Genomic DNA, 12,032 nt, shown 5'->3' on the forward strand with positions numbered 1-12,032 from the left:
GTACAAACTGTTGATGAAACCACCTTTCGGAAATACTGGCAGTCATCCAGGCATTTCTGCTAAAGTCATACGCAAAAGGCATAGTACCCATGTTCACATGGTGTAAGCACCGTGGCGACTTAAACTTGCCAATACAAAGTGGCTTCAGTTTGTGATTTCCAGATTGGTTCACACAAAAAAGTACAGTCACTCTGTCTTTCATTTGTTTAAATCCTTGTGTACGCTGGTCGTCATTCTTACAGGCCAGAGTGGTATTCGGTAGCATTTTGAAACATAGTCCGGTCTCATCGCAGTTATAAACCTGTTCTGCGGTATAGCCACCATCTTCAATTATCTCTTGAAGTTGGGCAGGGTACGTGCATGCAGCTTCATCGTCAGCTGACCGTATCTCTCCTGATATAGCGGTTTTACTTATTCCATGTCGCCTTTTAAAGCGATCTAGCCATCCACTACTTGCCGCGAAGGAGGTTGAAGCATTGCCGTGAAGTTGGCTGTGAAACGTTTTGGCTTGTGTTTGCAGATGGGGTCCAGACAGAGGTATGCCTTCGGATCTTTCTTGGACAAACCACTGAAAAACAGCTTTATCCAACTGGCTGTCTTTAGGTTCACGCAAACGATTACGCTTCAGTCCATCGTCTGTTTCTATGGATTTTACTGCATCACGAAGTTTCTCCTCCTTTTTCCATCCGCGAACTGTAGACTCATTCAGTCCTAGGTCTCTAGCCACTTTGGTTTGCGTGACTCCAGATTTTATTCTGTCAAGCGCAGCAATTTTTTCTTGGACAGTAAACCTCTTACGTTTGGTTGAAGTTTCTGCCATTTCTACCTGCCAGGGGTCCTCAGTATGCCTTTTCCTAGTGTTGAAAACCTGAGGCTTTTAACAACTGATCTGGAGGGCTTAAGTACAGTACCTGAGTACAGTATGTATTTTACCAGCTCTCAGACAGCACAGTGTGTTGTATGATTAAAATGGCAGAGGGGTCAGAGGTGTGTGTACGTGTCACTTTATTACAATGTTTGATTCTATTTTACACACAGTATTTTTTTTTGTATTATACAGGGTATATGTGATCACTTCATTTGTGTTAATTTTTATTCAATTTTTAATATTTTTAACAAACTTTAATGTCATGTTTGTGCAACTTTAACTGGTGTAAAATGACCCCGCGGGGTCACGTTGCCATGCCGTGACGTCACATGACCCCGCTGGGTCATTACACGACGAACCGCAGAGGAGCAGAGGGAACTGGCAGCCAACATCCACACCTCACGAGCCGCACGGCGCATGAGCATGTGCACGGCGAACGTGAGGGGTGCCTGAATCACTGTGTAAGACTGTTCGCTGTCGGGAAGTGCTGTTATCCCCCTTATCATTCTGCTGCATCATCCCCTGCTAAGAGGTGGACTGGAGGGCTTTAGTAAGGCTGCTCGTTTTAAGACAGGTAAGAGCCGGTACAGTACTGTACTTACTTTTATACAGCACTGCCAATTTACTCTGTGCTTCACACAGCACAAAAATATACAGTATGTACAGTATATATCTGATTTTATTACACTGTGAGTGTCCTCAAATTTCGTAAGAGAAGAATATACCCTGAAATATGGGCTTTGTAGGAGGAGAGATACCCATGAACCCATGGATTTGCATTTAACTTTGTAGAACGTGACACACAGGGATATACCATTACTAGTGTGTATAGTGCAGCTGTTGGGTCTGTGTGTGTGGGTCTTGGGCTGTGTGTGCAGTGAGAGTGTGTGCTGTGTGCAGTGTGTGTCAGTGTGAGCAATGAGCAGTGTGTGTGCAGTGTGTCAGTGTGAGCAATGAGCAGTGTGTGTGCAGTGTGAGCAATGAGCAGTGTGTGTGCAGTGTGCAGTGTGTGTCAGTGTGAGCAATGAGCAGTGTGTGTGCAGTGTGCAGTGTGAGCAATGAGCAGTGTGTGTGCAGTGTGTCAGTGTGAGCAATGAGCAGTGTGTGTGCAGTGTGTCAGTGTGAGCAATGAGCAGTGTGTGTCAGTGTGAGCAGTGTGTGCAGTGTGTGCAATGAGCATTGTGTGTGCAGTGTGTGCAGTGTGCAAAAAAATAATAATTTTTAAATTTAACATTTTTTTTTTTAAACGGGAGCCACGGGAAAACTGCGTTATAACTGAATTGCGGTATAACGAGGCGCGTTATAACGGGGTTTACCTGTATTTTCATAATATTCAGTTTCTATTTCAGACATCAAGCATTTTGTTTTTAACTAATTTTTAACTCTTGATTTTTTCCTTTTTATTTAGCTGGTTAAATATATATATGTTGTTCTATGTATTGTATGTACATTTATTTATTTATAAAAATGTTTTACCTGGAAGTAATACATTGAGAGATACCTCCCGTTTTCAAGTATGTCCTGGGCACAGAGTTATAGAAAATACATGGTTACGATAAAAGATTATACAAATAACAGACAAAATATAGACGCTTACTTAAGATGGAATGATGAAACAGTCAAATCTTGACTGGCAGTTCATACAGCAATCTTGAATATCACAGAAGACACGAAAGACAATAGCCATTAGCTGAGCCTGGTTCTTATACAATTATTTTCCATTGAACACAACCTAGACCCAGCCCCTCTCATAAATCAGTGGTGAGGTTGACAGTTTTCCCCAGAGTAAAACTCCTCCAACCCAAGGACGTTTAAAAACTGCTTTTCCTATCTAAATAACTTCATAACTTCAGTTCAGTAGTACTTACTGGCACGCGAGACATATTAATACATTCCGGCACGCATGACGCTCCCAATGAGCCGAGGACATCTCATGGTATTCTTATATTTAATAAGGTCTCTCATACATGTCACATTGTATGTTTTTTTCGTTACACCCAGCGACTCTTTTGTATACTTAATGACAGAGTTGTTTCTGTGATCTATTCATTAATCTGCAGGTGAGGGTGGTACATCCTTGCAGGTTTTATCCAATCAGACCATGTCATCACGTATATATAGATCGGCTGGGTGTAAGGGTTCTTCACTCTTTTATAAAGTCCTCTTCTCAGGACGAAATGCGTAAGAGTGCATTTTTCCTTCTGATGTCTATCTTTTGATTCAATAAAGTATTTTACTTTTTTCACCGCGCTTGGTTGATTATGGAGAGCTGTCACCACCGAGTTAACTGTTTTTTTCCTCTCATGAGCAGGGCCCTCATTACCTTCTGTTTCTGTTTGCGTTTGTTTCTCCTTATTTGGTATGTCATTTTGTTTACCATATGTAATTTACATAACTCCGTACCCCCATTGTACCGCACTATGGAATATGTTGGCGCTTTAAAAATTAATTATAATAATCTCCACACCATGTTCTAGTTGCTTTTCATCAAATGTAAGAGGTTTTTTTTTTTTATATTTGATGCAGGTTACTACCCAGGGAAGTTTATACCATCTCAGGAATTGCAGGATTTTGTGATGCGAGTAAAAAGTGACCATGTGAGACATAGTAATATTTATAATCCTATTTTAATGTCATGTATGTATGTATGTATGTATGTCTTTATTTGTATAGCGCCATAAAATGTACATAGCGCTTCACAGTAGTAATACATGTCATATAAATAACAAATATAAATAACAGATCATGGGAATAAGTGCTTCAGACATACTGTAAAAGTAACATTAAGGAAGGAGTCCCTGCTCCGAGGAGCTTACAATCTAATTGGTAGGTAGGGAGAACGTACAGAGACAGTAGGAGGGAATACTAGTAAGTGCGTCTGCAGGGGGCCAAGCTTTGTGTCATGTGTCCATGATTATCTAGTGCTACTCATATGCTTCTTTAAGCAGATGTGTCTTAAGGTGGGTCTTAAAGGTGGATAGCGAGGGGGCTAGTCGGGTATTGAGGGGAAGTGCATTCCAGAGGTGTGGAGCAGAAAGTGAGAAAGGTTTAAGGCGGGAGAGAGCATGTAACTGCTCCCTAACGATACTCCTCACATTGTGATCTGACACACAATGCAAAAATGACAGCAAAGTCCCTGATAAATTAGTACTAAGAACCACAATATAAAATAACACTATCTGCTCCAACATTGTCCTGATACATCATCCCCCATCTTGTGTAACATATAGTCCTGAATTAGGTGTTTGGGGGAGGCCAAAATAACTATAAATTCAGGAAGATTATTAGGTAGTCGGACAAGGTTTCTAACAAAGGGGTGGAAGGGTTTTTAAATCAATACCTTATAATATTTTGATTCCACTAATTTGTCAATGTCTCCGTGAAGCCTTACAGTCTCAGCTTGCTATATTTCCAATTGGGCCTGCAAGATCTTTACTTCTGTCACCAGCTTGCACTGTTTGGCTTCAAACTGCTCTCTCTCTCTCTCTCTCTCTCTCTCTCTCTCTCTCTCTCTCTCTCTCTCTCTCTCTGTGTTCCTGGCCTCTCGCTCTCATTCGCTAATTCACTCTGCAAGGAAAACAGACGTTGCTCTAAAATCTCGTCCTCTCTCTTGAGCTTCTGGAAACTTAAACTGGCTGATTTTAATGTTTTTTTCCAGATGACCATGCAGGGACTGGATATTCCCAAAATACTTCTTCTCCTTCTTGGCCATGACCTGCCCCATAGTTTCTGGAGATCTTTAATATTGTTCTCCAGTATCTCATTAGCATTAACCTTCCTGATAATATCAAACTGCATCTCTTCAATCCTGGTTATCAAGGATGTTTTCTCAGCCTGCAAGTCCACAATCTGGGGCGGCTGCCTTTTATTTTCCTCTTCCAGACTCCTGATGGTTTCCTTTTGCTCGTCTATGTACTTGCAGTGGTCGCTAATACATGCACGCAAGCAGTGGGTTACTTCCTTCAGTACACTGAGGTCTTCCTGCGGTGTGCCCAGAAAGCTTGATGGGCTCACTGACAAGTAACTCTGGAAAATCAATGGGATATCCAATCATTCCACTAGTATACAAACAGTAATAATCAAATACATATATACTAAGACTAATGTAATGGCTGTTAATACTGAATATAGAAACATTAATGATAAAGAATTTTTTTTTTAAAACACTAATCTGCTAATTTTTCTGTGTCTTGCAAAACTGCAGACCCCTTAAGTTATGTCAACTCAGTGGTCATTAGTTACACTGGAATTAAATGTGTTGATAGAAAAACGGTAAATCTGACTTCTGATTGGCCGTGTGCTCGGCATAGACATCAATACATCATCCCCATTTTAAGTCTAGACAAAGAAAAACTAGTATTAGTGCTACTAATGATGAACACATGTTTTTACCATGCTGAACTCCATCTCCTGCTCAGGGTCTTTCTAAATCCATTGAGTAACTGAAACGGATCAAAGTGGACCTCGCATGTTCCCTATTTTCCCAATCCCATCTGTGAATGAAGTGTGTAGCAATAGTGACTCTAATACAATGTTAGTTTGATCTGTGCTAATATTGAGCTGTGTAGTAATAGCCATTGCCTCAAAGCACAAACCTGAGATATTCCTGAAGGCGCGACGCTGCTGTCACATCCCTGCAGAGAGTCTCCCTGCACAATATTCTGAGACATACTGGATTTGTTTTCCTTAAAACCAAACTGGTGGGATAATAATTAGAAAAGGCACAGGCAAGGTTTTATCAGCATTTCCTCACTACTTACAATCACTTTGTGCAATATATTCCTACGGAATTGTTAGACACAAACATAGCCGACCAAAGGAGTGTGTGACACAATTCAAGTGAAATCCTTGTATGCTGCCTACAGTGAATCTTCCCTTTCTGTGCTGTGAAACGTGGCCACTATTTGCTTGTATTTCTTTTTTTTTTTTTTAATTTGGGGCCATAAGAAATAGCTGCTGTTTTATTTCCTATAAAGTCATGGTTTTGTTCCCTAGTTAGTGACTGCATGTTGTATGTTTCTAAAGCTGCGCTTATAGTGCCGGCGACAGCGACGTCGCATCAAAACAAATGCATTGCCGCCGTCGCGTGCGCTTATAGTAAACGTGACGCGACGGCTTGGTCGCAATCGCTGGAAGTCATCTCAATTTGATTTTTCCAGCAACCGCAGCCTGATGTCACGTTGCTGTCGCCGGCACTATAAGCATAGCCTAAGGAGAAATTAACTTGCTGCATGTGTTTAAGATGACTGCTTCCCGGTATTTAGCTGACATTGTGTTGTTGGGTTTGCTCCCTATTATTTATCTTTTTACTGCTCTTTAATAGCATTCAGGGTTTTACAGATGAATTTTTTTGATGTGTTTTTTCTCAATCTGACACTAATCTGGGTGCATTTATTAGCTTTGAACGCGGCGATCTGCTGCTGCTACTCCAACATAAATGTACCTGAGTAGCAGTCTCAGTTCCATGGTACAAAAATATCAGAATTATTCAAATAAATGGGTTTCTATTGGATACTTGTTTTTATTCATCTGGTGCTGTTTTTCACCATGTGTCCCTGTAACATACACACTCCTGGATTTGTAAAGAAATGCAGGATAAATGCACAAGACTTTAACTTGGAGCATCCAGAGTTTGCTTTGGATTCCACTGCCCTTTGCTTTCTAGATAAACGTGCTGCAGGGGAAATGGTACAAATGAAATTGAAATTCAGTTGTAAAATAAGGTAAATTTAAAACATATAAAATTGTGAAATCTTATTACCTTTCCAGTATTAAAGGTTAAAATAAACAGACATAGTAGCATTTTAAAATGGCAAGTGTACTCAAGAAATGAAATCCTCACCATCCTGGGGAGATATTTTACATGGAATTAAAGGTGCTGGCAAAGTATTAGAAAAAATTAATAAAACTGGTTATAAATAAAACATTAACATTTAAAAAATGTCTCCTTGGAATTCAAATGATAACATTTAAGTAATAAAACATTATTTCTTATTGAGAAAATGGTGGCCATTTTTTATTTCCCCCAAATATCTAGAACGACCATCAAATATCTCGGAAATGTTACAACATGAAAAGAAAAGTAAGAGTCACTATACAGAGCTGTAAATGAGTCACTGAACAGGGCACAAACAAAAAATATTCTTTAAAAGAGAGTAATAAGATTTACCCTTATATAACAGCCGTGCTCATTTTGTCTGAATACGCAGGATAGGACAGCCTTAGAAACATAGCATTTGATAGCATATAAGAACCACTTGTCCCACTGTGTCAGCCCATTGTCCTATCTGCTGTAACACTGCACACACTATTTGTTAGTGGTTTTCTTTTATATTTAGGATAGTCGTATGTCTAAGCATTTTTTATTTATTTAGCCCTTTCAACCTCTGGGAGGCTATTCCATGAATGAACTCTTTCTGTGGAGAAGTATTTGCTCACATCTCCCCTGAGCTGCCACCCTCCAGCATCAGAGAATGTCCTCCTGTTCTAGCACTCCTCTTTCTCTGATATATGCTTCCTTCCTGTACATTGTGTAAACCCTTTATGTATGTGAATGTTTCAATCATGTTCTCCATCTCCCTTCTGTCCTCAAAGATGGACATATAGAGATATATCCTAATACGTTTTATTATGCAGATCATGCACCATTTTAGTAGCCCTTCTTTGCACAATCTTCCATGTATTTATGTTCTTCGGGATATGTAGTCTTCAGAACTGAACCCAGTACTCTTGACGAGGTCTTACCCCATAATCTATAGATTGACATCGCTATCTCTCTTTTTCTGCTGCCATTACCTCTCCCAATACAAGCTAACATCCTAACATAACTGCTTCCAGGTCTCTTTCCTCCATAGTAGTGGTCATTATAGTGACGTTAAGATTGTAGTCTGCCTTATGATTTGTGACCCAAGTGCATTATTTTGCCTTTTTTGAATTACATTGTAGTTGCCACACTCTTGACCATTCATCTAATCTACCTAAATCGTTAATGATTTTATTTACCCCTCCTGAAGTGTTTATCTGCAAAAAGGTATTCTTTGCTTAGCAGACAAAGATATAAAAGATCACTAGTTCTAGTACAGATCCCTGAGGTTCCTCGCTAGTCCTCTGAATGCTCTCCATTTATCACAACTCTCCGTCGCCTATCCTGCAACCAATGTCTTATAAAATTCAACCACTTTAAAGTCCAATCCCAAGCATTTCAACTTGTTTATAATTCTTCTCCGTGGGACTGTGTGAAAGACCTTACTGAAATCTAGAAAAGCTCCATGTACTGTTCCATCCTGATCTATTATTACCTTAGTCACGCACTAATAGGCAATTTGGTATGTTTGACATGATCTCCCCATGTAAAACCATGCTGCTGGGGATCTTGTAGATTGCTGGACTGTAGATATTCAACAATTGTTTATTTTGTAAATGTTATCATTACATTCCCCATAAATCACCAGCGTGATAAGGGTTAATATAGGGGATTGCTTTCAATGTGTTTCGTCAGCCCCGGCCTATAAAATGTGTATTACCATGGACTACAGAACTTGCATTGAACAGCTGAATTTATTCAGAACTTCTTCAGCCTACATGTGCATCGCCCCAAAGACAGCAGCCAAAGGGCGGCCAACGTTTGCTGATGTTTCAACTACTCTGTTATAATTCCAAAACCCACCAACCTTCTCGTCCCTGTGTACACTATGTATCCACTCACCCTTCATTATAGATTGTAATCCCCTTGGGGCTGGGCCCTTCTTACGTACTGTAACAATGTATGTTATTGTGTTATTTTATTGTCTTTTGACCTCCAACCCTATTGTACTGTGCTATGCAATATGTTGGCGCTTTATCAATAAATGATAATAATAATCTAACCATACTTAAAGACTTCATTTGTTCTCTGACAATCATTACAAATTGCATCCTTAGGGGCTTCTGACTGGGGAAGTTTTTGTCAATCAAGGAGTTTCTATACCCTCATCCTATCCGTATCACAGAAATGCAAAAGCTAAAGGAGTTCTATCTGTGCAAGCGTTTCCAAGTCTTAGCTCACAATGTTTACAAACACATTTTTAACAAATGTAAAAATTAGTAATTTGGCATCAGATTTTGGTCAAAATAAAAAACACAGATCACAAAGCTTTAACCTCCTTAACATGTTAGTACACGTTGGTCCTAGGGATTGCTCCTTTATATCATGTAAAGTATAGGAGTTTACCTCATACAATGTTAGTATTGCCCCCTGTCCATGCCTCTTTAAAAAAAATGTTTCTTTTTTTTTTAGTATTAAAAATCTTGATTATCTTCATGTCTATCTTCTGAGTTACCATGATAATCTTTACACTGCATTATGCTCTTGGGAGAGCTCCATTTAAACCTACTGGACAGTCAATATTTCAAACACTTGCATATTCTGAACAAAGCACCAGAAAGAGCAGAATTTGATTAAATGCATAAGAAAACGTTGCTCAGTGCAGAGGGCAGCGTTACACCTTTCTGTGCCACGTGATCACTGCTCAGGGATCACAAGCTCAGGATGTCACAGCAGTGATGCGAACAGAAGAGAGGCCCACATTTTATGGTAAAGGAGATCTCCCCAAGAAAACAAGGAAAACAGGCACAAGGGGCACTTCGCCGGTTACGATTAGTAGCTGGCTGCTCTGGTTTATCTGGAAATTAAGAACATTGTCTTTTCAGATGAGAATGTGAATTGGGGGGGGGGGGGTGCTTGTCAATCAAGTGTTTTCTGTACATCTATCCTGACATGTTCCTGTCAGAGGGCGTTATGCAAGGTCATACACAATGTACAGATACAGATAATGTATTGGTAAAATGTTCCTGTCATATTGTAAACTGCACTTATTAATATGTATCCCAGTAAAGTGTGGGGGCTCCCCCTCCTTCCCTGTAAAAGTCCTATTTTCATGGGTTAAATGATGAAAAGGTGACACCCTCAATTACATTTTCTCAATCTTTTGTTTTATCATTGGGACATATTTCTTATATTATCCAATTGCTGAGGCTCGATTCATTTTTCAATGGTTACATTCACTAAAGCTAACTGCTACTAAAAGTGCATACTGTATATGTTTTTTACAAAGACCGCAGGAGAGCCTGTAAGTGCATTAATAGTTAGAACAGATGTTAGGGAGAAGAATGTGCTCCTGATGTGTGTAGTAAACATAAGATAATATATACTTCATAAAAATTCTATTTACAATAACAGACCTGCCAACTCCCAGTGATTTTCTGGTTGAAATCAGTACTGTTAGATTGTATCATTAGTTAGGCATTACGTCATCAGTACTATTAGGTTGTATAATTAGGTTATCATTAAGTAATCGGTATTGTTAGGTTGTATCATTAGTTTGTCATTAAGTAATCAGTATTATTAGGTTGTCGGTAAGTAATCAGTACTATTAGGTCGTATCATTTTTTGTTTGAGGGCGGAACCCCTCTTAGGACAAAAAAATGATAACTGAGGTAACATGCTGTGATCAGAAAAAATATGAGTGCGTTATTTGCCTAATCATTAAAAAAAAGTTTAAACAATGATTAAGAAGCTTTAGATGTTGCTCTGGCTTTTCTCCAGCCCCCTCCTGCTCTGCTGATGTCACTGATAGGAGCGCTACCGAGCCCCCTCTCCCAGCTCCCTAGAGCATTAACTCTTTCCCTGCCAGAGAAGCTAGCAACACATTGTACAGCAGCTGTCTAATCTGGTAACTAACGTCACAATGCGTTGCTCATATCTGTTTAACCCATTAATGTTGGTATCACACTAACAGAGGCCAGTTACAAACACGGATTAAAGAACAATTATTTCACGATTTAACAAATCTTTGTAGAATGTAACCCGCCCCCCCCCCCCCCCCAGAAATATCTGCATATATCTGTGTGCATGTATATAAACACTGTCAATAAAACGTAATATCTGCATATATATGTGTGCATGTACATAAACACTGTCAATAAAACGTAGTATCTGTATTGTAATTTGATTACGTGTTCGAATTTTTGTTGCTATTTATTATACAAACACACCAATTTCATGACTCCCAGGTGGGGGAGTCGGATGGTAATGAAGGAGCTTGTGTGTGGGGGGGGGGGGGGGGGGGGGGTTGGATGGTGCTTTCGTGCACTTTTTGAGGAAGTTCCCAAGTGCCAGAGAGAGAAATTGAGGAAAAGGCCCAGTCACTTGCCCCTCCCAGAATAATGTGCCAGCACTGGATAGGGCAAGAAGATTAAAGGAGCCACTCCTTTAAGTCTCATGCCTGTTTGTCCCACTTAGTGGTCGGTGTTCAGCATGGAGGGGGCAGGAGCAGGCAGCCATAGTCAGAATTCGGCGGCACCCACAGAAGATTAAAAGACGGACGTACATTAAATTATTTAAAAAGTTATTTTTAGGTGGTAGTGACCATTAGAGAGCCGTTGTAAGTAAGGACCTAATGTTTTACTTTATTTTTAAAAAGTCACCCAGATGGAAATTCCCTGTGCAAAACCATTCATTCTCACTTGTCATTTATTTATCAAATGTTTTACCAGGAAGTAAGAGAGTTACCTCTCGTTTTCAAGGTTGTCCTGGGCATAGAGTTATGATGACCAATAATACATGATTACAAGTACATAGTTACAGTAAGTGAACAGAGTTATTATACATTATATACAAGACATTGCATACACAGTTATCGATAATATATATTATAGTCATTGTAAGTTAAAATTTGTCCAAGTTTAATATATGGTACTTACCAGGGCCGCCAACAGAAATCATGGGGCCCAGGACAAATGAAAGGAGCAGCCCTCCCCCCCCCCCCCCATAGCGCACCTACCATGGAAAAAACATTTTTAGCGCGCAACTTTTACTTAACTGTGATCTTGTTATTACAGAAAAAAAATACAATACAATCTGTTTATTTTAATATTTTCAACAAAAGACAGATACCCAATGCTACATCCTATGTGACAAAAGGCTTGAGGGGGGTTCAGTATGGGCCTGGGGTGTTCCCTACGTGTCTTCTGGGTTAGGGGGGATTCCAATATCTCTTGTGTGAAGCTTGAGAGTCAGATCTGGAAGAAGGCAGTGTAGGTTATTTCGGTATAGGGCAGTTAAGTTAAGACAGAGAGAGTGTGGGTGAAAGAGAGACACAGAGAGAGAGTGGGTTACAGAGAGTGG

At 39.8% G+C, this 12,032-nt stretch overlaps 1 long non-coding RNA gene across 3 annotated transcripts in view; it reads left to right on the forward strand.

Moving 5' to 3' along the window:
- LOC142487094 (uncharacterized) overlaps positions 1–12,032 on the forward strand; it is a 174,914-nt gene that overhangs the window by 96,187 nt on the left and 66,695 nt on the right. For all 3 annotated transcript variants that reach the window (XR_012799139.1, XR_012799141.1, XR_012799140.1), the window contains one exon: positions 3,395–3,465. This is a non-coding gene — a long non-coding RNA (uncharacterized LOC142487094). The remainder of the gene's footprint in view (positions 1–3,394; positions 3,466–12,032) is intronic.

The sequence above is a fragment of the Ascaphus truei genome, chromosome 2 (assembly GCF_040206685.1).
Source record: "Ascaphus truei isolate aAscTru1 chromosome 2, aAscTru1.hap1, whole genome shotgun sequence".
NCBI lineage: Eukaryota > Metazoa > Chordata > Amphibia > Anura > Ascaphidae > Ascaphus > Ascaphus truei.